The sequence below is a fragment of the Cryptomeria japonica genome, chromosome 10 (genome assembly GCF_030272615.1).
Source record: "Cryptomeria japonica chromosome 10, Sugi_1.0, whole genome shotgun sequence".
NCBI classification, from domain to species: Eukaryota; Viridiplantae; Streptophyta; class Pinopsida; order Cupressales; family Cupressaceae; genus Cryptomeria; species Cryptomeria japonica.
The window spans coordinates 570,056,024-570,079,671 of record NC_081414.1 but is presented as its reverse complement, the minus strand read 5'-3'; positions in this window follow the sequence as shown (position 1 = coordinate 570,079,671).

The window sequence follows — 23,648 nt, the reverse complement described above, 5'->3', positions numbered from 1 at the left end:
AACTCATTAATAGTAGTAGCCTTCATTTTGTAAGCTGGTGGTAGGGCTCTTGGGACTTTAGAAACAATTTCATCTTCACTCAGAGTTCCACCATAACATTGAATTCCCATAACAATCTCATTTACTATTTCCATGAATGCAGTAATCCTTTCATCTTCTTCCATCTTTAGGTTCGCATAGCTCACTCGGTAACTATCAAGTTTAGCAATTTTCATCATAGGGTCACCTTCATTAAGAGTCTGCAACTTATCCCATACAACCTTTCCAGATGATTTGTCTATTAATCCCATGCTTTATTGATAAGAAAGTGCACATAAGAGGGCTTCTCTTTCTCTACAATCATTCTAAAGCTCCTTGTCCAGGTTAGCCAGAGGAGGATTGCCAGATCCCAGATTATATTATGTGACACCAATCTGTGTGATCTCCCAAATCTCCTTGCCAATACATCTCAGATGAGTCTCCATCCAAATCTTCCATACTATATAGTTTGTTCCTTCAAGCCTCAGTATATCCCTTCAAAAGATAGCTCCAGAAGAACTAGATGAACTTGAACTGTTAGTCGCCAAAGGATCTTCCTCAAGCGGTTAAGCTTTCTATAGAAAAGACCAAAGCTTTGATACCAATTGTTAGATAGTTCAGATAACTGGAAGACAACTTGGAGGAAGGGGGGTGAATCAGTTGATATATTATGGGAAGCATTAGCAATTTAAAATCTCTATACCGGAACCCAAAACAATAATACCAGAATAGAAGTTAATCCAATTAAGAATAAACAATAATCATAGAAATAAAGCCATCCACACAACACCAAGATTTATATGTGGAAAACTTGATAAAGAGAAAAACCATGGTGGGAAGCCTACCCATAGTCAGATAATACTTCTGCAGTAAGTATGTGAATTGCAATGAAGGGGCCTGGACTTTTAGGAAGGCTAACAACCTAGAGCACACTGGTCATCACAAAAGGAGTCTCACCAACTACATATAAATCCAAACTACAATCTAGAGAAGTGTTGAACTACAAAAGATAGCATCTCCTATGCCTGAGTATAGTTCCAGTTAGGCTCAATACCTGAGGACTAAATCCTCTTACACAAACCCAATTTGATCTCCAATGATCGCCCAACTCCTCTACTTAAATGATATTACATTATTCGCACATTACATTACTTGACCATGACCTCTTAGAATAACCATGATTATCTACAAGGAGATCTTACAACTAATTTATAAAAACCCTCAACCATAAACAATCAGGTTGGCTACTAGACAATAAACCAATTACATAATTACAAAACATGTTGGCCTTAGACCAAACAAATAATATACAACACAAAAGACATCCTAGAAATAAAACAATAGGTCCTATTCACACGTTACATCAATTTTGTTCCATAACCTACATCAACTAGGACCAAGTATAGGTCCACATGCTTCAGCAATGATCTTCAAATGCCAAGTCTCAAACATGATCACCAACAACATCCTAAAACTCCATCAAAAGCTGCACCAACACCAATTATGGAATGCATCAAAGATCTTCACCAAAAAGCTCTGCCACTGAAACCTTCACCGGAACCAGAAACCAATCTTCATAGTAAGCAAGATAGCATCCAATCATCAGACCAAAACCAACTGACCAAATATGAGTATGAGCATTATGAATGAGCCAATTCCATCACTAGATTATGTTGGAGTCTACCAAATCATGTCGGATCCAAGTTAACCAAAAACTACTCAACCTACTAGGACCAAAAGGGTGTCAGTAAAGCATCCAAATAGCTAGTGTTGACATCAATGCAACACAATCAATTCCACCAAATGGCCAACAATTTCCATTGTCGATTCCTTCTCATAAACTCTGATTTGACTTTTGTTCAGATCATCTGCTTTGGCATTAGAACTCTCCACAATTCTCTGCAATCTCTTGTTATAATATCTATATGCTTTGCTTTTATTATAATAACCAAGAAATATAGCTTCATCACATATAGGATCAAATTTGCCAATGATATCACCTCTTCTGATATAGCATTTACTACCAAAAATTCTAAAATATTTAACTGTAGGGGTATTGCCAAACCATAATTCATAAGGTGTCTTACCGGTTTCTCCTTTGATATGTACTCTGTTGAATGTATAAACCAATGTACTCACTACTTCTCTCCATTAGATATGAGGTAGACTATCTTCCATCATCATTGTTCTAGCAGCATCCAAGATAGTTTTGTTCTTCCTTTCCACAACTCCATTCTGCTGAGGTGTCTGGGGAGCAGAAAATTGTTTTCTTATACCATTCTTGTCACAAAAGTTATTAAACTCACCGGATGTGAATTTTCCACCATGATCTGATCTCAAGCATTTAATCTTCAATCCTGTCTCATTTTCCATTTTAGCCTTAAAGATTTTAAACTTTTCAAATGCTTCAGATTTTTCTTTCAAAAAAGTAACCCACATCATAATCATCAATGATTAGTATGAAATATCTATCACCCTGAAATTTTTTAACTCTAGTAGGACCACACAAATTAGTATGAATAAGATCAAGAACATCATTTGATTATAGGGCTTCATAATCTTAGGTATATCCCTAACTACCTTAGTTGAACTGATCTTCACAATGCAATCAAAATTCACATGACATAGCCTTTTATGCCATATCCAATTCTCATCAATCTTTGTAATCAAACATGTCTTCTCACTGAAGTTCAAATGAAATATATTACCTTTTGTCTGTGTATCGGTTGTAATCTCCAAACTAGATCTGTTAATGATTTTACATTTTCCATCCTTAAATTATAATTTAAATCCCTTATCTACCAATTGTCCTACACTCAAAAGATTATGCCTCAAACCTTCAACATAATAAATATTGTCAGTATTATTCTTACCATCCAATGATATAGTTCCTTTTCCTTTGATCATACATGCTTTGTCATCTCCAAAACTAACTAAACCACCATCAAATTCTTGCAAAGGAAGAAATTTCCCTTTATCTCCAATCATATGATGTGAACAACCACTGTCAATTACCCATTCATCCTTGTCTTCAATTTTAGCAGCAAGTGTCTTCTCTTCAAGTACATTCTCTTCCAGTGTCGGATCATCTTCCTTGATAGCCAAGAACACCATTCCTTCCCATTACCAGATCAACTAGCATAGTCTTATGTTGATTCATCATCAGAATCAGTAATGCCTTCCTCATCCGCTATGTAGCATGATTTGTCTTTGTTTTTATTGTATTTATACTTGTTCTAATATCCAGGGTTAGGCTTAAATTATCTTCTAACTCTTTCTTCAAATCTTAAATTTCTTTCAAGACATCTAGATGCAAATGACCAATCTTATTACATGCAAAACATTTAAAAGGTGTTTTTCCTTTATACTTACTTCCTACCGGTCCTTTAGGTACTCTTCTAGAAAATAGCGCTTCAAGTTTCTCAAACTCATCATCTTCTCTCTTCATATCTTCCAATTTCTTTGCATATAAAGATTTCTAGTCTTGCTTACTGGTTGTAGATGTAGATGCATGAAAAGCAGCTTCAGACTTCATAGCTCCAAAAGGTCCAAATTCTTCAAGCTCAAAAGCAGATACTTTCCCAACCAAAGTATCTCTGTTAACAGACATATTAGCCATTGTTCCCAACTCATTAATAGCAGTAGCCTTCATTTTTTAAGCCGATGGTAGGGCTCTTAGGATTTTAGAAACAATTTCATCTTCACTCAGAGTTCCACCACAACATGGAATTCTCATAACAATCTCATTTACCCTTTCCATGAATGCAGTAATCCTTTCATCTTTTTCCATCTTCAAGTTTTCATATCTCACTCAGTAACCATCAAGTTTAGCAATCTTCACTATAGGGTCACTTAATTAATAGTCTCCAACTTATCCCATATAGCCTTTCCAGATGATTTGTTAATTAATTCCATTATTTGCTGATCAGAAAGTGCACACAAGAGGTCTTCTCTTGCTCTACAATCATTCCCAAGCTCCTTGTCCAGGTTTTCCAGAGGAGGATTGCGAGATCACGGATTATAGGGTGTGACACCATTCTATGTGATCTCTCAAATCTCCTTGCCAAGACATCTTAGATGAGTCTCCATCTGAATCTTCCATACTGTGTAATTTGTTCCATCAAGCCTCAGAATATCCCTTCGAAAGATAGCTCCAAAAGAACTAGATTAACTTGAACTGTTAGTCGCCATAGGATCTTCCTCAAGTGATTAAGCTTTCTGCAGAGAGGACCAAATATCTAATACCAATTGTTAGACAGTTCAAATAACTAGAAGACAACTGAGAGGGGGGGGGGTGAATCAGTTGTCATAGATTACCGGAACCATTATCAATTTAAAATTTAATACCAAAACCCAAAATATTAATACTGAAATAATAGTTAAACCAATTAATCATAATAATAATCACAGAATAAATACCATCCACATAACACTAAGATTTGTACGTGGAAAAACTGATAAAGGGAAAAAAACATGGTGGGAAGCCTACCCAAAGTCAAATAATACTTTTGTAGTAAGTATGTGAATTATAATTGAGGGTCCTGCACTTGCAGGAAGGCCAACAACCTTGAGCATATTACTCATCACAAAAGGAGCCTCACTGACTACATAGAAATCCAGACTACAATTCGGAGAAGTGTTGAACTGCAAAAGATAGCATCTCCTATGCCTGAGTATAGTTTTAGTTAAGCTCAATACCATGAGACTAAATCCTCTTATAAAAACCCAATTTGATCTCCAATGATCAACTAACTCCACTACCTGAATGATATTATGTTATTCGCACATTACATTCCTTGACCATGACCTCTAAAATAACCATGATAATCTACAATGAGATTTTACATCTCTATATGAAAACCCTCGACCATAAACAATCAGGTCGGCCACCAGACAATAAACCAATTACATAATTACAAACCATGTCAGCCTAAGACCAAACAAATAATATCAACATATAATGTTGGATTGTTGGCATTGACAAAACTGGTCAATCTCGAAAACTGGTATATGTGCTAAGGTTTGTCATTGATGTCCAACACTTACTGGTGAAGACACTAACTGGTGAAGTGGTGTTGCTTTTCAGTAAGCAATAATGAATGGAAACAACATTGGTATTGAATGATTGAAAAGATAAAGTAAGTAAACTGATCTATCATTCAGGAAGATCGATCACTTTGATGATGGTGGACTCACAAAAGGTGACTCAGGCAAGAAAACTTGTTTTCTCTAACCAACTAGTAACTTACTGGTAAATAGGGGAAGAGAGTTGGTGCTAGCACAACAAACTAGCAATCAAAAGATGAACCAGTAATATAAGAAGTGTAGGTGCATACCAGTACACCAGTATGACAGAAGGAAGATAGGTGATCACCATAAATCTCAGAGCAGTGATTGGTTATTCAGTTGTGGTGGCAAAGGATGAGTTGGTAAGCTTGTGTCTATGCCAAAACATTTGTTGGTAAGGTTAACTTTTAGCTATCATGCAGTCAAGCATGATTACATGTAGATTCTGTGGTTCACATTTATTTGGTTGAACATGACTCATAAGTTTCTATCTTTGGGAGATGTGGTGGCAGAGTTGGTTGAACACTTGGCAGAATTGTTGTAAGGCACACAAAGAAAAAATGGGAGATTTTGAAATTGGAATCTTCTAGAATCCTTGATTGATTTGATTGAGGATATACCTGAAGGTGTCAACAGAAAATGCATAAAGAGTTATTGAGTTCTTTCAAAAAGTTTTTGATCATGAAATTTGAAACAAGGAAATCTTGTTGAAGGTGATCCAAGGTGAAGAGAAAAGTGAGAGGAAGTGCTAGGAGGCGTTAGCACAATTGTGTGTGTGTGAGGTAGATCAAATGAGTGCAGAGCTAAAGGACAGAGAACCAGCTAAGGGCAAAGCCAAAGGACAGAGGACTGGGAGAGTGCAAAGCCAAAGGTCAGAGGAATGGCAGAGTGCAGTGCCAAGAGATAGGTGATCGGCTAAGTGAATAGCCGAAGGTATAAGAAGGAAACCAATGCTGTGTAGAAAAGACACAACTGGTGTGTATTGAGTGGAATGCATATTGAGATCTGATCAAGCTATCCATATCTAATTAAGCATATCATCCATCTATTACTTTCTAACAATTGCAACATAAATCCTTTAACTGGGTGGACTTTAATAGGTCCCTATTGTAAAATCTCTTAACCGGGTAATATCTTAACTGATGTTCTAAGTCCTCTAACCAAGCTACCTTTAACAAGGTAAAGGCACTAACCGACCTTGAACAAAACCCTTAACCGGGTGGAACCTAATAGTGTCTTTGTAATCTCCTAACAGGGATGGCTCTTAACTGGGCATACTCCAAAAGAGTGCATATTTTGTGAGTTCCTACTCACACCATGGTTTTGTCCCTATTGGGTTTCCACAAGATAACTCCTTGGTGTCACTGTCAACTTTTCATGCTTGCATATTTTACTTTAGTGATTAAGTATATTGTTGGATCTTAGATGAATGAAGATTTAAGATAAAAGTTAAATTGTGAAATTTTGATTAAGTGTTGATTCACCCCTCCCCTCTCAGCACTAGTTGGGACTAACAATTGATATCAAAGCGTCAAGTCCCTAGAATTAGAAGAAGCTTAACCGGCTTAGGGAGAGATCCAAGATGATGCATAAGGAGGGCCCTAAGTTATCAAAGGAGAACTACACCTTATTGTGTGGAAGAATGAAACTTTATCTAAGATCCCTAGCTGAACACTATTGGAACCATGTAATCAAAAAATACAATGAACCTTCAAGGACTCTTACTCTAGACCAAATAAAAGAAAGGCAAGATAATACTGCCGCTATGGATCTGATTGTTAGCACTCTTTCAGATAATGAATTTGATGAAGTACAAGATTTGAAAATAAATTTTTCAGATATGGAATAAGCTAAAGACAATCTATTGGGGAGATCTCCATGTTCAAAAGGCCAAAGTGGAAAACCTAAGAGGAAAATATGATGAGATGAGAATGCAAGAAAGTGAAAACATAGAGCAGTACAGTAAGAGGATAAAGGATGTAGTAAACTCCATTAAAAGTGCAGGAGGAAAAATTGAGGAGGATGATGTGGTTAGTAAAATCCTGAGAACTCTGCTACCACAATATGTCATAAGGGTTTCTGCTATCTAGGAACTTAGATCCTTGGGAATAGTCATTGTAACTCTTGACTCACTGATTGGTAAGTTGACCACTTTTGAATTGAGCAATTATGATAACAACATACCAAAGATTGATGCTTCTTTCAAAGCATCCATGATGCATGCACCCACAAGGAGAAGGAAAGAAACTAGTAGTAGCTCTACTACCAGAACCAGTCATTCCCATGAGAGTGACAATCTACTCTCTGAGGAATAGGAGCAAGAAAAAATTGAAGATCTCCTAGAAAGAATATTTCCAAGAGGTAAAGGTGAATACAAAGGTAAATTACCCTTAAAGTGTTTCTCCTGTAATAAGATAGGTCATATTGCTTCAAGATGCCTTGACAATGATAGAGATAGGAAGGACAATTTCAGAAGTTACAGGGACAAGAGCAAGAAGGAATGTTATCTTGCAAAATAAGGAGTCACGGATGAATAATCAGAGAGATCTTATGAAGATGGCATTTATTTTGTGGTAGTTAAAGAGAACAGCATAGAGGAAGGAGATATGGCATTGATTTCTAGCACAAATCGATGTGGAGAATGGGTGATCGACAGTAGCTGCACTGATCACATGACCAGTGATAGAAGCAAATTCCTCTGCATTGAGGATTTCAATGGAGGAACAATGAGGTTCGGAAATGATGTCCCATGTGCAGTAAAAGGTAAGGGGTCTACAACCTCAAATGATAAGACAAATTGTGATGATGTATTTTGGGTAGAAGGATTAAAGTATAGCTTTTTAAGTGTTGCACAACTTAACAATAAAGCATACTGGTTAGAGTTCAATAAAGGGATATGTAAAATAAATGACAAATGTGGAAGTTTAATTGCCACTAGTAAATAATCAAGAGGCAATTTGTTTCATCTAGACACCACCATAGGTAATTGTCTAGTGGCTAAGTGTAATGTCTGCTAAAATACCCTAAAGAAACTAAACAATAATATACAAATGGAGATATTTTTTTCTTAATTAACATATAATAACAACTAATGCAACATATAACATCTCCATCTATTTACATTCATTAACCAATTAACCAATATGAACATACATCATTGCTCATTTCATCAAGTAACGCAAGCAGAAATAACACAACATCAATCTTTCTCTAGGGTACTTTAACATCATTACTTAATTCATTTCCACAATAACATACTACACACATGATAGGTATAATTCACCTACATTAATGCATAATATTCTAATTCTTTAACCATGAGATATGCAACTACAACATTACTTATTCCTCATGATATTCATAATTTCCTTTCTACCAATGCATCTATGTGAATCATTCATGTTTGCTAGATCCACTTAACATCTTCTAACATATTCACTTATTAATCTATGAATATTTCTCTTTCAAGATTATTTAACATTCTAACTAGCCTCTAAACATTCCATGAAATAATACAACTAATCCATAAAGAAATTCCATTCTCACTATAATCCACTTTATTTCCATGATTTATAGAATCACATCTCTACAATAGTATAGATACAATATCCCTAAATTCTAATTCTCAACTACAATCATCTTACAGATCCGAGTACATTAAATAAATCATAAGCATAGCTCTTTCTACTAAAAGAATCTATCTACTATATACAAGAGTGTTACATTACATGCATTCTATCTTATCCATTACATAAACCTGCTACAAGGTACATCCATAGTACATCATGAAGAAGAATCCACATCCATGCAAGAAGAATCCAAGAGAACATCCCAATGGCTAAAAATCACCAACCTCCCGACCATGTGGAACCAAAGGAACCACCCCCATGCTAGGAGATGACACAAGGTCCCAACATATACTCTAAACCTAAGCTGGCACCTATAACCAAGGAGACTAACCACACAAGGACTCTCAAGCAAGAACTCACATGTACAACAACAATGAGCTCCCAGAGGCATAAAACTCATCAAGACATAAATGAATTCAATAAGCATAATCATAAATCATAAAGGGAAAACACATGTAGGAGTGGAGTGTCACCACATGCCATCCTCATAACATAATAACATAATGACACAAGGCACTAGATTGATGAACATGTGGAGCCATCTCAACCTATGAGAGACTAAGAGACATTAGCTTACTGTCTTCATGACCTTCTCATGTTTATCCTAAAACATCCTCCCTAGGACTAAGTCATGAAGCACAATTCAATTTATCATCTTATTAATTAATCTAACTACCCAACCCATCAATTATTATGTTATCACTTATTTACAAATCACAGAAAAATCCAATGTGCCTTGGTGGTCTAGACTTCATTCATCCTTACAAGGAACCTCATGCAAGCCTATCTCTCATAACCTCGGTCATCACAAGGAAGCCCACTCCTCCTAACATCGCCCAACAATAAATCACAAGAGGCTCTACCGACATAATTACATGAAAATAATACTCAAAGTAGCCAACAACTTCCACACATACTCTTACAACATAAACAAGGCTACAACAACATCAATATAGAAAATTGAGCCTCTTGGCTAGCAATAAACAAAGGCATATCAAGCCATCAAATGCTGCCATCAAATAAAAGATAACATCATAGCAAGGCCTACTCACTTGCTAGTATAAAATAGTATAGTAATCATCTCAATCATCCATGGCCTATCCACATGGAAGAGAGTCTAAAATATACACAAAGCATAGAGAAATAAAATTACTCAGAACCATCAAAATGTATCAGAAACTGATCAAACCCAAATTGAGAAATATTAACAGACCTCAAATAAAGCCTCTGGTACAAAAATCAATTCGGAAAAATACCTCAAAAATGACCAAAACTGGGAAAATACAAAACACAGGCAGGTTAGCGCTTTTTCCCCATAGGACAGTGCTTTTGCCAAGAAGAACAACTCTTCTATTAAGAAGAACATCGCTTATACATTCTAGAATCATGCAGATGCATCCTAAAACAACACTTATGTTTCCAGATTCACGCTTATGTTGCACAGAGCAGCACAAATGCAATACAGAACGACGCATATGCAGTATAGAACAACGCTTTTGCACAATAAGACAACACTTTTGCAGAAACAACACTTTTGCAAAAAACTTATGGAAAACTTAGAAATTTTTTTGGTAAAATAATAAAATCCAGACTTTACAAAAGGGCTCAAAAAGCATATGAAAAGAGACGCCCAAAAACAAGGAATACGTAGGTATAAACACAATAAAATATCTCAAACTATAGACCAAGATTTAATCAAATATCTTCACAACAATTTCTCACAGAGCTGTGAAATGTATAAATGAGAAAACCAAAATAAATATCTCCCAACAACTATATAAAAGCTCTCATAACACAGAGTTTCCTTCCCAAATATTTCCTTTCAGAAATAATAAAACTATAGAATAGAATATTATTTCAACCCAAACCCAAAACAATGCAGACACAATGCATACACAGAGAAGCCATTGAAAGTAAAATGCAAAGTGAAAGAACTCCAACCTGCAACTTGAAGTAATGGATTGAAGTTGAAGAAGATCTCCCACAAGCCAAACCAAATCCAATCCAAGCTCTAGCCAAAACCAAGAGAGAAGAAATCCAAAACCAAGAAGAAAACTTGCTGGAGAAATTTCCAGAGAAGAGCTAGCCAACCCGAAAAACCTCATGGAAATGAAAATAAAAAGAAACAATAATCCAAAACCCTAGCCTCAATCTCGGCCAATCAAAATATTCCATTTTGGAGTATATTTTACCAACCTACCATATAATATAATTTATTCACCCATTTTGAATTCGACCAATGAGAGTGAAGGGTAGGTAAAGTAAATAAAATATTCTTATCCAACTAATTGGGATTGTTTTATTTCTTTATTTAATTTAATGTGTTCATACACCCCACTTAGGAATAAAAGTCAAACTATTAAAAAAATATAAGTTGTAAATAAATAATCCAAATGGGGATTAAAATCAAATAAACCAAAAGCTAATAAAATAAATTAAAGAACCAAGTAAATCTAAGATATCAAATAAATATCAAACCATAGAAGGTCAAATAAATAATTAAATAATCAAATACCATTAAAGATTAAATCACAAATATTAAATAAATATTAAACAACAATAAGGCTTATCAAATATTAAATAATCATAAAATCATTAAACATTAATTATCAAATAAATATAAATAGCAAATAATTAAAAATTCAAAACTTATAAATTAAATGCATTAAAATAAACTTTACCAAATATAAAACTACACATCAAGAGCCACATAATTACTCTAACATAATCAAGTAAATCAATTGGCATAAACCAAACTCACAATACCCAAGAACCAAGCTTACTAAATGACATGGTGAATTATGCCAAGACACTGACTACTCACGGTGTCAACTTAGACCTAGAATATGTGAGGGGAAACTCATGCCATCTCTGAACCACATAAGCCATTGGAACCAAAGACATGCTCAGACCTATGAAGCCAGGTGGAGTCGATGTCTTGTACTTGCAAAATCCTGCAACCACAAAACGACAATACAATATATACATATACATATATAGAACAAGCAAGTGATAGAGAATCACGATGACACATCCCGCTCGCAATGAGTGATGTGGAATCGTCTCCATCATGAAGACAGTCAAACAATAGTCAAACACATCTCATAAACATCTCATCATATTTAATCATGAAGTAGGGTTAGCATAATCATAATCATCATTAAAACCATGATAAATCTAATCTATCAATAATCCATCACATAGTGAGCATATAAAATCCATCGAGTACATATATCATCAAATCACATGATCAATCATGATAGTACCAACATCCATATAGATAATCAAAATAGCATATGTTCAATAGTGTCTAACATCGATCATCAGTCACTGAAGCATATGAGTAATCATCATCCAAATCATCAAAATATAGTCTAGATAAGTCTATCAAACATAATATAAAAGTCAACTCTAGTCAAAATAAGTCAAATCAAGGGTGGACACTACACTAAGATAGAAGACAGCTGGTTATGGCACAAAAGATTGTGTCATGTTAATTTTGATAGCATAGCTAAAGTTAGTAAGACAAAATCTGTAAGAGGTATGTCTGACATAGTAAAACCTGAAAAATGCTATGTGCAAAGAGTGTCAACTAGGGAAGTTGAGCGGGTCCAGCTTCAGTAGTAAAAATTTCTCATCTAAAAGTGTGCTGGACTTAGCTCACACAGACCTGTTTGGTCTCATGAGAACCAAGAGTTTCTATGGAGATTGGTATTTTATGTTATTTGTGGATGACTTCTCAAGAATGATGTGGGTTGTATTCTTAAATGAAAAATTAGAAGCTTTTCACATGTTTAGTGTTTAAGGCTTGAGTATAAAGAGGAACCGGTAAGAATCTAAAGTGCCTAAGATCAGAAAGAGGGGGAGAGTTCACCTTTCAAGAGTTTATGAACTACTGTAAGGAACAGGGAATCATGAGACAAATGTCTACACCCAGAACTCCTCAATAGAATGGAGTTGCTGAAAGAAGAAATAGAACTCTCATTGATTGTGGCAGAACTCTAATGATACAGATGAATATCCCACATACCTTCTGGAGAGAATCAATAAGCACTTTTGTATAGACTCTGAACCGGAAATAGGTAAAGAAGGGGATAAGCAAAACTCCCTATGAATTATGGAGTGGTTACTCACCTAATGTTTACTATTTTAAAGTATTTGGAAGTAGGTGCTACATCAAAAGGGACGAGTACACTAGAAAATTTGATCCCAAGAGTGATGAGGGAACCTTATTAGGTTACTCAACAAAGAGTAAGGCATTCCGGTGTCTAAACAAAAGGACCGGTAAGATTATGGAAAGTGCAAATGTCAGAGTAGATGAATACTCTAAGAAAAATGAACAAGACAGTAAGAGTGAACCAGAGTACTATAAAGGATTCGAGTACAATGTACTAGTGGAACCTACTGAAGAAGATCCTATTGAAGCGGCTAATGAAGAAGCCTATGAAATAGAACCTGCATAACCGATAGAAGAAGCTCCAAGGAATGAACCAGTATTGGCTAAATATGTCAGAAATAATCACTCTGCAGAAGATATCATCGATGACAAGGATGCATGAGTTCTAACCAAAAGAAGAGAAAGAGAGAATGAGTGTATGCTCTCCATTTTTTGTCCAAAACAACAAAGGAGGCTCTAAAAGATGATGATTGGGTCAAAGCCATGGAAGAAGAACTAGAGAAAATACAGAAAAATAATACATGGACTCTGGTACCCAGACCAGAAAATAAAAATATAATAGGAACCAAGTGGGTGTTCAAAAATAAGATGCATGGAACTGGTAAGGTAATAAGAAACAAGGCAAGATTGGTCTGTAAGGGCTATTCTCAAGAAGAAGGTTTGGACTATGGAGAAACCTTCGCATCGGTAGCTAGACTGGAAGGGGTCAGAATTCTGTTGGCCTATGCTACTTATAAAAGGTTTAAAGTATACCAAATGGATGTCAACTCAACATTATTAAATGGGGTATTAGAGGAAGAGGTATACATAGAGCAACCAAAAGGGTTTGCATCTGAAGATGGGAGGAATATGGTATGCAAGTTGCAGAAGGTTCTGTATGGGCTGAAACAAGCACCGAGAGCTTGGTATGATATGTTACACTCATATCTGCTAAGCATTGGGTTCAAAACAACCAGTATTGATAGTAACCTCTATCTGATGAGTGGAGCTGAAGGAAACACCTAAATGATGAGATCTTTGTAGATGACATCATCTTTGGGGGAGATGATGAGATGAGCAAAAGCTTTGTACGACAAATGCAACAAGAATTTGAGATGTCCATGATTGGTGAGATTAAGTTTTTTATTGGCCTACAAGTCTCTCAATTACATAATGACATCTTTATCAGTCAGACTAAGTACATAAGAGAAATTCTTAAGACTTTTGGAATGGAAGATTGCAAACCTGTTGGAACTCCAATGGTTACAGGTTGCAAGCTATCTAAACATGATGATGCTGAAGAAGTGAATGAGACACTTTACTAGTCCATAATCAATAAATTATAGTATGTAGTACATAGAAGACCGAACATCTTGCTGTTGGCTTGGTTGCTATATTTTTTGCAAATCCAAAAGAAACTCACATGATGGCAATCAAAAGAATATTCAGATACCTAAAGGGGACTGATGAGTATGGTCTCTGGTATTCACACAAAGGATAATTTAGTTTGAGTGTCTTCACTGATTTAGATTGGGCTGGAAACATCGCTGATAGGAAGGGCACCAGTGGAGGAGCATTCTTTCTTGGAGAAAGGATTGTATCTTGGACAAGTAAGAAACAAAACTGCATATCTCAATCTATAGCTGAGGCTGAGTGTGTAGCTGTTGCAATTAACTACACACAAATAGTTTGGATCAAGTAACTGCTAGAAGGAATTCAAGAAAATGTGGTTGAACTGGTAGTGATTCATTATGAAAACACCAGCAACATTGACATATCTAAGAACCCGGTGATGCACTCCAAAACAAAGCATATAGCCATCAAATATCACTATCTAAGGGAACAAGTTCAAGAAAAGGAAGTAATGTTGGAGTACATACCAACAAAAGAGGAGGTGGTTGATATATTCACCAAGCCACTATAGAAGGACACCTTTGACTATCTTAGAGGTAAGTTGGGGGTTATGCCCCTCCATTTAGTAAAGTAAGCAAACAGGGTTCTACATCAATCTGGTATAATTTCAAGTTTTTTTTCAAATGAAAACAACTAGATTAATGAGTGTGGACTACTCCAGTTAGGGGAAGAAGTCTTGTAAGTGTTTAGAATGGACTCTTTGGCATTGTTGTCAAAGGGGGAGATATGTTAAGTGTGTTTGAGCATTATCAGAATATGTTAAGTGTTTGAGCATTGGAAAATATTAGTGACAGGGGGAGATATTGTTCACTTCGGGCAAAATGACTGAACTATTACAAAGATGAAGAAACATGCATCTAACTAGCCAAAGTTTGAAGTGTTTTCCATCAATGCCAAAGGGGGAGATTGTTGGATTGTTGGCATTGACAAAACCAATCAATCTAGAAAACTGGTATATGTGCTAAGGTTTGTCATTGATGTCCAACACTTACCAGTGAAGACACCAACCGATGAAGTGGTATAGGTAAAGTGTTGTTGCTTTTCAGTAAGCAATAATGAATGGAAACAACATTGATATTGAATGATCAAAGGGTACTTCAGCTCAAGAAAAGATAAAGTAAGTAAACAGATCTATCATTCAGGAAGATCGGTCACTTTGATGATGGTGAAGTCACAAAAGGTGACTCAGGCAAGAAAACTTATTTTCTCTAACCATCCGGTAACTCACTGGTAAACAGGGGAAGAGACTTGGTCCTAGCACAACAAACTGATAATCAAAAGATGAACTGGTAATATAAGAAGTGCAGTTGCATACCAGTACACCGGTATGACATAAGGAAGATAGGTGATCAGCATAAATCTTAGAGAAGTAATTGGTTATTCAGTTGTGGTGGAAAAGGATGAGTTGGTAATCTTGTGTCTACACCAAAACATTTGTTGGTAAGGTTAAATTTTAGTTATCATGCAGTCAAGCATGATTACATATGGATTCTCTAGTTCACATTTATTTAGATGAACATGACTCAAAAGTTTCTATCTTTGAGATATGCGGTGGCAGAGTTGGTTGAATTCTTGGCAAAATTGTTGTAAGGTGCGCAAAGAAAGAGTGGGATATTTTGAAATTGGAATCTTCTGAAATCCTTGATTGATTTGATTAAGGATATTCCTGAAGGTGTCGACAGAAAATGTATAAAGAGTTCTTGAGCTCTTTCAAAAAGTTTTTGATCGTGAAATTTGAAACAAGAAAATCTTGTTGAAGGCGATCCAAGGTGAAGAGAAAAGTGAGAGGAAGTGCTAAGAGGTGTTAGCATAGTTGAGTGTGTGTGTGAGGTAGATCAAATGAGTGCAGAGCTGAAGGACAGAGAACCAGCTGAGGGAAAAGCCGAAGGACAGAGGACTGGGAGAGTGCAGAGCCAAAGGTCAGAGGAATGGCAGAGTGAAGTATCGAGGGATAGGTGACCGGCTAAGTGAATAGTTGAAGGTGTCAGAAGGAAACTGGTGTTGTGTAGAAAAGACACAATCGGTGTGTATTGAGTGGAATGCATATTGAGATCTGATCAAGCTATCTGTATCTAATTAAGCATATCATCCATTGTTGGCATTTTTTATGATTATGTTGTGATTGTCATTGATGGACACACACTTGCTAAGAGATCACTTTTTTGTATGAGTTAAAGCTCAACCGGTATTTGTTCCAATTGGTATGACGTATTATAGTCTTTAGACTATCGGTGTTTTGCAGAAAGTGTTTACCGATCTGAAGCGGTATGAAGATCCCAAGCGGTTCAAGGATCTCAAGTGGTACAAAGGAACAAAGCGACACAACTCATATTTCGTAGTCTTCATTTTTGTCAAAGCAGCAACCGGTGTTTTTCTTAAACTGGTATTTTGTTTGAACCGGTAAAACTCTGTGATGAGTTACCAACTGATAGTTTGTGATAAGTTAAGATCCACCGATTGTTTTGCAGTGCCGACACTATGGTGGTGCTTTTTGTGTCATGTTACCAAATATGTCTAAATGCATTGAACCTAGGAAATTGTATTGTAATCCTATTGGACTGACATGAAATTAGATTCAAGGACATCATGTCTAGGGTTTTAGGTTGTTGCTAGGGTTTAAGGTGGTTGATGAGTTTTTGTAAGTGTGATTATAGAAGAGAAGTTCAGGTCTGTGAGAAGACAGAGTGTGAATGTGTTGAAGACTGAAGTAATGCTGGAATGCATTAGGAATGAGCTATCAAGGATCTAACCAAGCAATCTATGCCATTTTCTAGATCACTCACTTGTTGATTACTCACATCTTTGACAAGTCTGAAGTCCTTAACCAAGTAGGCCCAAAAAGCCTTTTGTAAATCCTCTAACAAGGTGGTTCACATCTGTGGATCTAAAATCCTCTAGAAAGGTAGTCTTTAATCGGACATATCTCCTAACAGAGATTGAGATTCCTAACATGATCTATTCTGGTAAAGAACATTGTATGACCTTAACCAGTCTAGTTCCTATTCTATAGATAGTTACTTGTGAGTTTCATCTCACCATGGTTTTTCCCATTTGGGTTTCCATGTCAAAATATCTTGTGTTATGGTGTTTGTGCTTTTGTGGGTGAATGCATTATTTTCTATTTGGTTTGCATATGTGCTAACTAGTTTGTTTGCTAAACTACTTTACCGATTTACTGTTAGAATAGTAAAGTGTTTAAGTACAATAATTTTTGGCATACTAATTAACCCCCCCTCTTAGTATTCATCATTTGGTATCAGAGCCAACCTTTCTATAAGTTTAACCACTTGGAAAGAGATATGGGGGAATACACTGTGAAGGAACTTACTCATCGCCTCACTCAGTCTGAGCAAGCCTATGATGATCTTATGGTCAAATATAAGGCCTCTCAAGCAAAAAGAAGAGAGCATACTGAAAAATTGATGGAGCTATCTGAAAATAGTTCTTTTGATGAAGCGGACATGGAAGCCCTAATTCAAGAAGTAGAAAAGATGAATGAATCCAATTCCAACCTAAGAAAGGAGCTGGAAGGACTGACTATCTGAATGTGTCAAGAGCTTGAGAATCAGAGGAAAGCTAAAGATCTGGTAAAAGACAAAGATCATGAAATCTCCAAACTGAAGCAAGAGATCAGTGCACTTACCGCTCACCTCCATGAAATCAAAATGGAAAAGGAAGACTTGCAAGGAGAACTGAACATAGCCATCTCTGAGAATGCAAAATTGATGGAAACAAATACTGCTATTTCCAAAGAACTCTTTGAGTCAAAGGAAATACTTGCTAAGTTCAACAAGAGTATTGTTAAGCTTGAGCAAAATCTTGAATCGGCCAAACCTGTCAAGAATATTGATGGACTTGGTTACTCTGATCATGAGGAAGGTGAGACCTCTAGTGCAAATGCTGAAGCATCGAAGAAGAAACGAGCATTCAAAGGTACAGGTAAGCAAAAGTTCAAACCTGTTTGCTTTAACTGTCTTAAAGAAGGACATACTGGTAATGTGTGTAGGAGCAAAGCCTACAATAATTTTTCTTAATTTATAAACAGTGTACCTAGATCCAATAAGTTCAATGGTAATTGTTATGCATGCAACAAGTTTGGGCATAGAGCATCTAAATGTAGGTCTGCTATGAACAACACGGAAGATATCCTCAGAGGACTCAAGGAGTTGGTCCGGAACCCTTTGTGAACCGGAATCCCAACCGACTTAATACCTTTAATCATCAGTCAGGAAGCGATGGCTATTAGGCGGTAACCGGATGGAGAGCAAACTGTTTGATTTGTCATTATCATGGTCACACTACTGCAACATGCAGGAGGAAGACCAGTAACATGAACAATGGACCATGGAGAGCACCTGGAATGGTTTGCTATCATTGCAACAAACCAGGTCACATTGCCAGATTCTGTAGAACAAGAAAGAACATATCGGATGACATACCGGTCACTCAGGAAGGAAAGATTGATATTGAAACTATTCAGGCGAATATGAACAAAACCTGGAAAAAGAAACTAGCGGTGTTGCATGAAGAACCGGTTTCTACACCTAGTGTGGAAATCAATGAACCAGAAAACTAAGCATCAAAAAAGCTTAGGGGGAGAAAAAGGTGAAATACTTCGAACCCCCGGTTGACACCGGTAAAAGACCTTAACTGGTATGAGATACTTGTTAGTTGGCAGAAGACCAAAAACGGTAAAAGGCAAATTAGGGTTTACACCCTAATAGTGGAGCATTTATTATGGTAGGTAGAGAACCTATTTAAAAGGAGTTTTCAAATCATTTCTCACTTATCATTTTTGAAGCGAAGAAGTTTTTCAAGTGTAGAGTGAAGAAAAGCCATTTACACGGTGATTCAAGGAGTCTATCAAAAACCTGAAGAAGAATTTGAAGCTAACATCTGGTGAAGGAGAGTAGAACGCAAAGTGGTATCTCTGCAACTGAAGGAGTTTGAAGTGTAATTTAAATTGCACAGCCCTAAATTTCAATCTACAAAGGTATTCTTCAAAATTCTCTATTTATCATGGCTTCCGCATCACTTGGTAGCTCTAGTACACCCATTGATTCTATGGACTTCATTAAACAAAAGTTGAAATATAATACCTTGTCTCAAGTACCTGCTGGTGTTATAGTAGAAGAAGGCATTTCCAATTACATAGACTACAAAATCGAAGACCTAGGGTCTCTTGTGATCCATTCACAACTGAGCTTATTCTGTGGAAAGGATAAGAAGATTAAACCAAAATTCAACATTCTGGAAAGGAAGAAACTTCACAATGCAGTTTATTTTCTTGAAGAATTTTCGGATGATCACATTCGCATTATTCTAAGAAGGGTACACGGTGATAAGATGTACCTAGAGTGAATGCATGATATCACACCTGAAGCGATTCATGTCGTCACTGGTTTCTGTAACACAGGGGAAGTGCCAGCCCTAAGGAAGCTCAACAAGACTGAAATGTCCAAGCTCACCATTTCAGTGAGTGACTCACATGGAATGACCATCAACTCAATCAAGGATGATCTGGTCAAGTATGCCTGCATGGTGATAGGTTACCGAACGTTCTCTGCTAATAGAATTAATTTTGTCTCTACTGCAGCGGTAAATGCTGCTTATAGGATGATCAAGGAAGATGCATCATTCGATCTGTGCACTTGTATGCAAGGACAACTTATGTTGAATCTTAAGTCGACCAAATAGGACAATGCACTGAGATTTAAGTTCAGACAACTACTGGTTGGTTTGTTCTTTTACTTCCAAGGCTACTTTCCAGGAGTAGGTGACACTCAGTGGTCTGCCGACCAACCAGTGACAAAACAAATCAAGGAAAGTCTACAAGAAGTTGGAACTGGCTATCCAGAAGCATTAAAGAAATACTTTGATGAGTTTAGATGCAAGATGAGCCAAAGGATAAGGATATCTGGTGATATAGTCAAAAAGTATGAGGAAGACATCTTCTTCACCATCAAAGTGGATGAATGCATAATGGAGGCCATTGAGCCCAGACAGGAAGAAGTGGAGCCTATGGGCTATGAGGTAATGTATGATATGCTGGACGGGTATGCTTTTACCCTAATCACCTCACCCCTTGATCCTAAGGCAAAGAGAACCGACACATACTTGGAAAGGGTTACACTAGTTGTAGAACCCTCAAAAAAGAAAGGAAAGGCAGTGCCTTCAACATCGGCACTAGTTACTATAGCCAGTCCCAAAGTGACCAAGCGGTCACTAGCTAAGAAGAAACCGGAAGCTGCACCTACCAAAGTCTTTAAAAGGAAGCGGAAGACAAAAAGCAGTACACCAAACTTAGAAGAAACTATGTCAGAAGAACCGCCTAAGAAGAAGACTAGGCAAACGAAGAAAAAGACAAAGAATGAACTAACAACATCTGCACCAGTAAATATTGATATTTCTTCTTACAAACCTTTGACACATTGTCAAAGAACTATAAAGAATATTAGGAGAAAATTGTTGAATGATTTAATTGATTGTTTTGATGACTTTAGTGATAATGAAAAGGAAGAAGTTGAATAGGAAATCATTAGTATTTGTGTGTAAATGACTAGTCGCCTTCAGAAATTAGATCTGAGACACCAGATTCTTTGTATAATTCTTTAGACAACAAATGGCACATTGCCATAGAAAAGGAACAGGGAATGAGGGAGGAAATATTTGCTCAATATTTTCCTGATGTATCAAATTTAGAACTTTTCAAAGTTATGAACAAATACAAAGGCCTCTTCTTCATGAGAAGAAGAAGACTCCTGTTACTAGAAGGAAAGGTTAATGAAGTGATAAAAGATACACATACTCATGCTCAAGAAGCTCTGAAGATGCATCAAGTGGTCGAATCCAACAGGAAAGCTAAGCAAGAACCAGAAACAGGCAAACCGAATGAGGTGTATAATAGTGAAGGAGAACTGGTCACAGAACAAATGGACCCCATTGATGTAGACGCCTTAGATAGTGAAAAAGTTACTCAAGGTACACCATCAGAAGGAACAGGACAGGAGAAGCAGGCAGAAGAATAAAAGAAGCAACAACAAGAAGAGAAGAAGAAACAGGCAGATGAAGAGGATAAGAGACAAAAGGAGGAAAAGAGGAAAGAGGAAGAGGATAAGAAACAAAAGGAGGAAAAGAAGAAAGATGAAGAGGATAAGAGAAAAGAAGAAGAGAAGAAGAAGAAGGAAGAGGAAAATAAAGAAGAGGAGAAGAAGAGAAGAGAAGAGGAAAAGAAAGAAGAGGAGAAGAAGAGAAGAGAAGAGGAAAATAAGAAACAAGAGGAAGAGAAGAAGAAGAAGGAAGAGGAAAAGAAAGAAGAAGAGAAGAAGAGAATAGAAGAGGAAAATAAGAAACAAGAGGAAGAGAAGAAGAGGAAGGAAGAGGAAAAGAAAGAAGAGGAGAAGTGAAAAGACGAAGAGAAGAGACAAGAAGAAGAGAAAATAAAGAAAGAAGAAGAGGAGCAGAGGAAGGCTCAAGAAGATAAGCAAAAAGATAAGGACAAGGAAGCAGCGGAAAAGAGCACACAGGTGGAGACCCCAATGGCAACCGGTAGTCAGGCTAAACCGACTGACATTACCAGTCCTATTGACCTCCAGTCTGCAAATGAATCGGAGTTGCTACTAGCATTAAGCTTTCTCAAGAGTGATTGGATGCTCTGAGGAGGAAAAAGGAGGAAGATGTTATCCAAGCTGTGGTGGACACTCTTACCGGTTTGATACCCAGTACAAACCTTCCCAGTATTGATTCCTCACTTGCACAATTGAAGCTCCTATGTACAGTTGTAGAAGACCAGGTGCAAAGCCTGGAAGAGATCGCAAAAACAAATGCCAAGAAGGAACATCAAAAGGCTCTGGACACTGCCTTGGTGAGAAAATTAATAGACCTCCGGTATGATCTCTAGAAGGCACAAAAGGACATTAGAGATGAAATGAATGAGGATAATCTACTACTCAACAAGATTTGTCAACCTCATTTATTCTGTGATGATGTGCTCACTTAGAAGGACAAGCTACAAACTAATATGTAGTCATTTATTAACACCTTCAAGATGCCCTATGACCCCTTCTCCACCTATGGACAAACTGTTCACCGGCTTCAACTTCAGTCTGCAAGACTAGAGGAAGAGATAAGCAACCGGACACAAAATTTGTAGGAACTTCAACTAGTCCTACTGCCAAGATGACAAATTTTCTAGAAATGCTATCTAAATCTTGATGCCCTAACGGTCACTCAAGAAATGAGCATGATAGATGCCATGGAAGAACAGGTCTCCCAGATGCAGACAGAGAAAGAGGTGGCTACATCCCTACTTGAGTCATGGTCCTTATCCATGAAGCAATTTTTGTAGTTTTCTAAATCAGTTTTTGACAAATTTTACTCTTTACTGTCATAAACACTTATTATTTGAATACTAATGAAACAGGGGTTAGTCTGCAATATTTTTGTCATTGTTGGAAAAGGGGGAGAAGTATATAAATTTTGATGTTTTGATGTATACTTTCATGTTATTTCTATTAAGGAGTAGTATACATTGCATTTTCTACAAAATGGATAGTGTATATGCTTAGGGGGAGTAATTTTGATTATGGCATATTCTTTATTGTAAAACACTTAGATGTCAAAATTTTCCTAAGTGTTGCCATCAATACCAAAGGGGGAGATTGTTGGCATTTTTAATGATTATGTTGTGATTGTCATTGATGGACACACACTTGCTATGAGATCACTTTTTTGTATGAGTTAAAGCTCAACTGGTATTTGTTCCAACCGGTATGATGTATTATAGTCTTTAGACTATCAATGTTTTGCAGAAAGTGTTTACCAATCTGAAGCAGTATGAAGATCCCAAGCGGTTTGAGGATCTCAAGTGGTACAAAGGAACAAAGCAGCACAACTCATATTTCCCAGTCTTCATTTTTGTCGAACCAACAACCGGTATTTTGCTTAAACCGGTATTTTGTTTGAACCGGTAATACTCTGTGATAAGTTACCAACTAACATTTTGTGATAAGTTACCATCCCCTGATTGTTTTGCGGTGCCGACACTTTGGTGGTTCTTTTTGTGTCATGTTACCAAATATGTCTAGATGCATTGAACCTAGGAAATTATATTGTAATCCTATTGGACCGACATGAAATTAGATTCTTTTATAAGGACATCATGTCTAGGGTTTTAGGTTGTTGCTATGGTTTAAGGTGGTTGATAGGTTTTTGTAAGTGTGATTATAGAAGAGAAGTACAGGTCTATGAGAGAAGACAGAGTGTGAATGTGTTGAAGACTAAAGTAATTCTAGAATGCATTAGGAATGAGCTATCAAGGATCTAACCAAGCAATTTGTGCTATTTGCTAGATCACTCACTTGTTG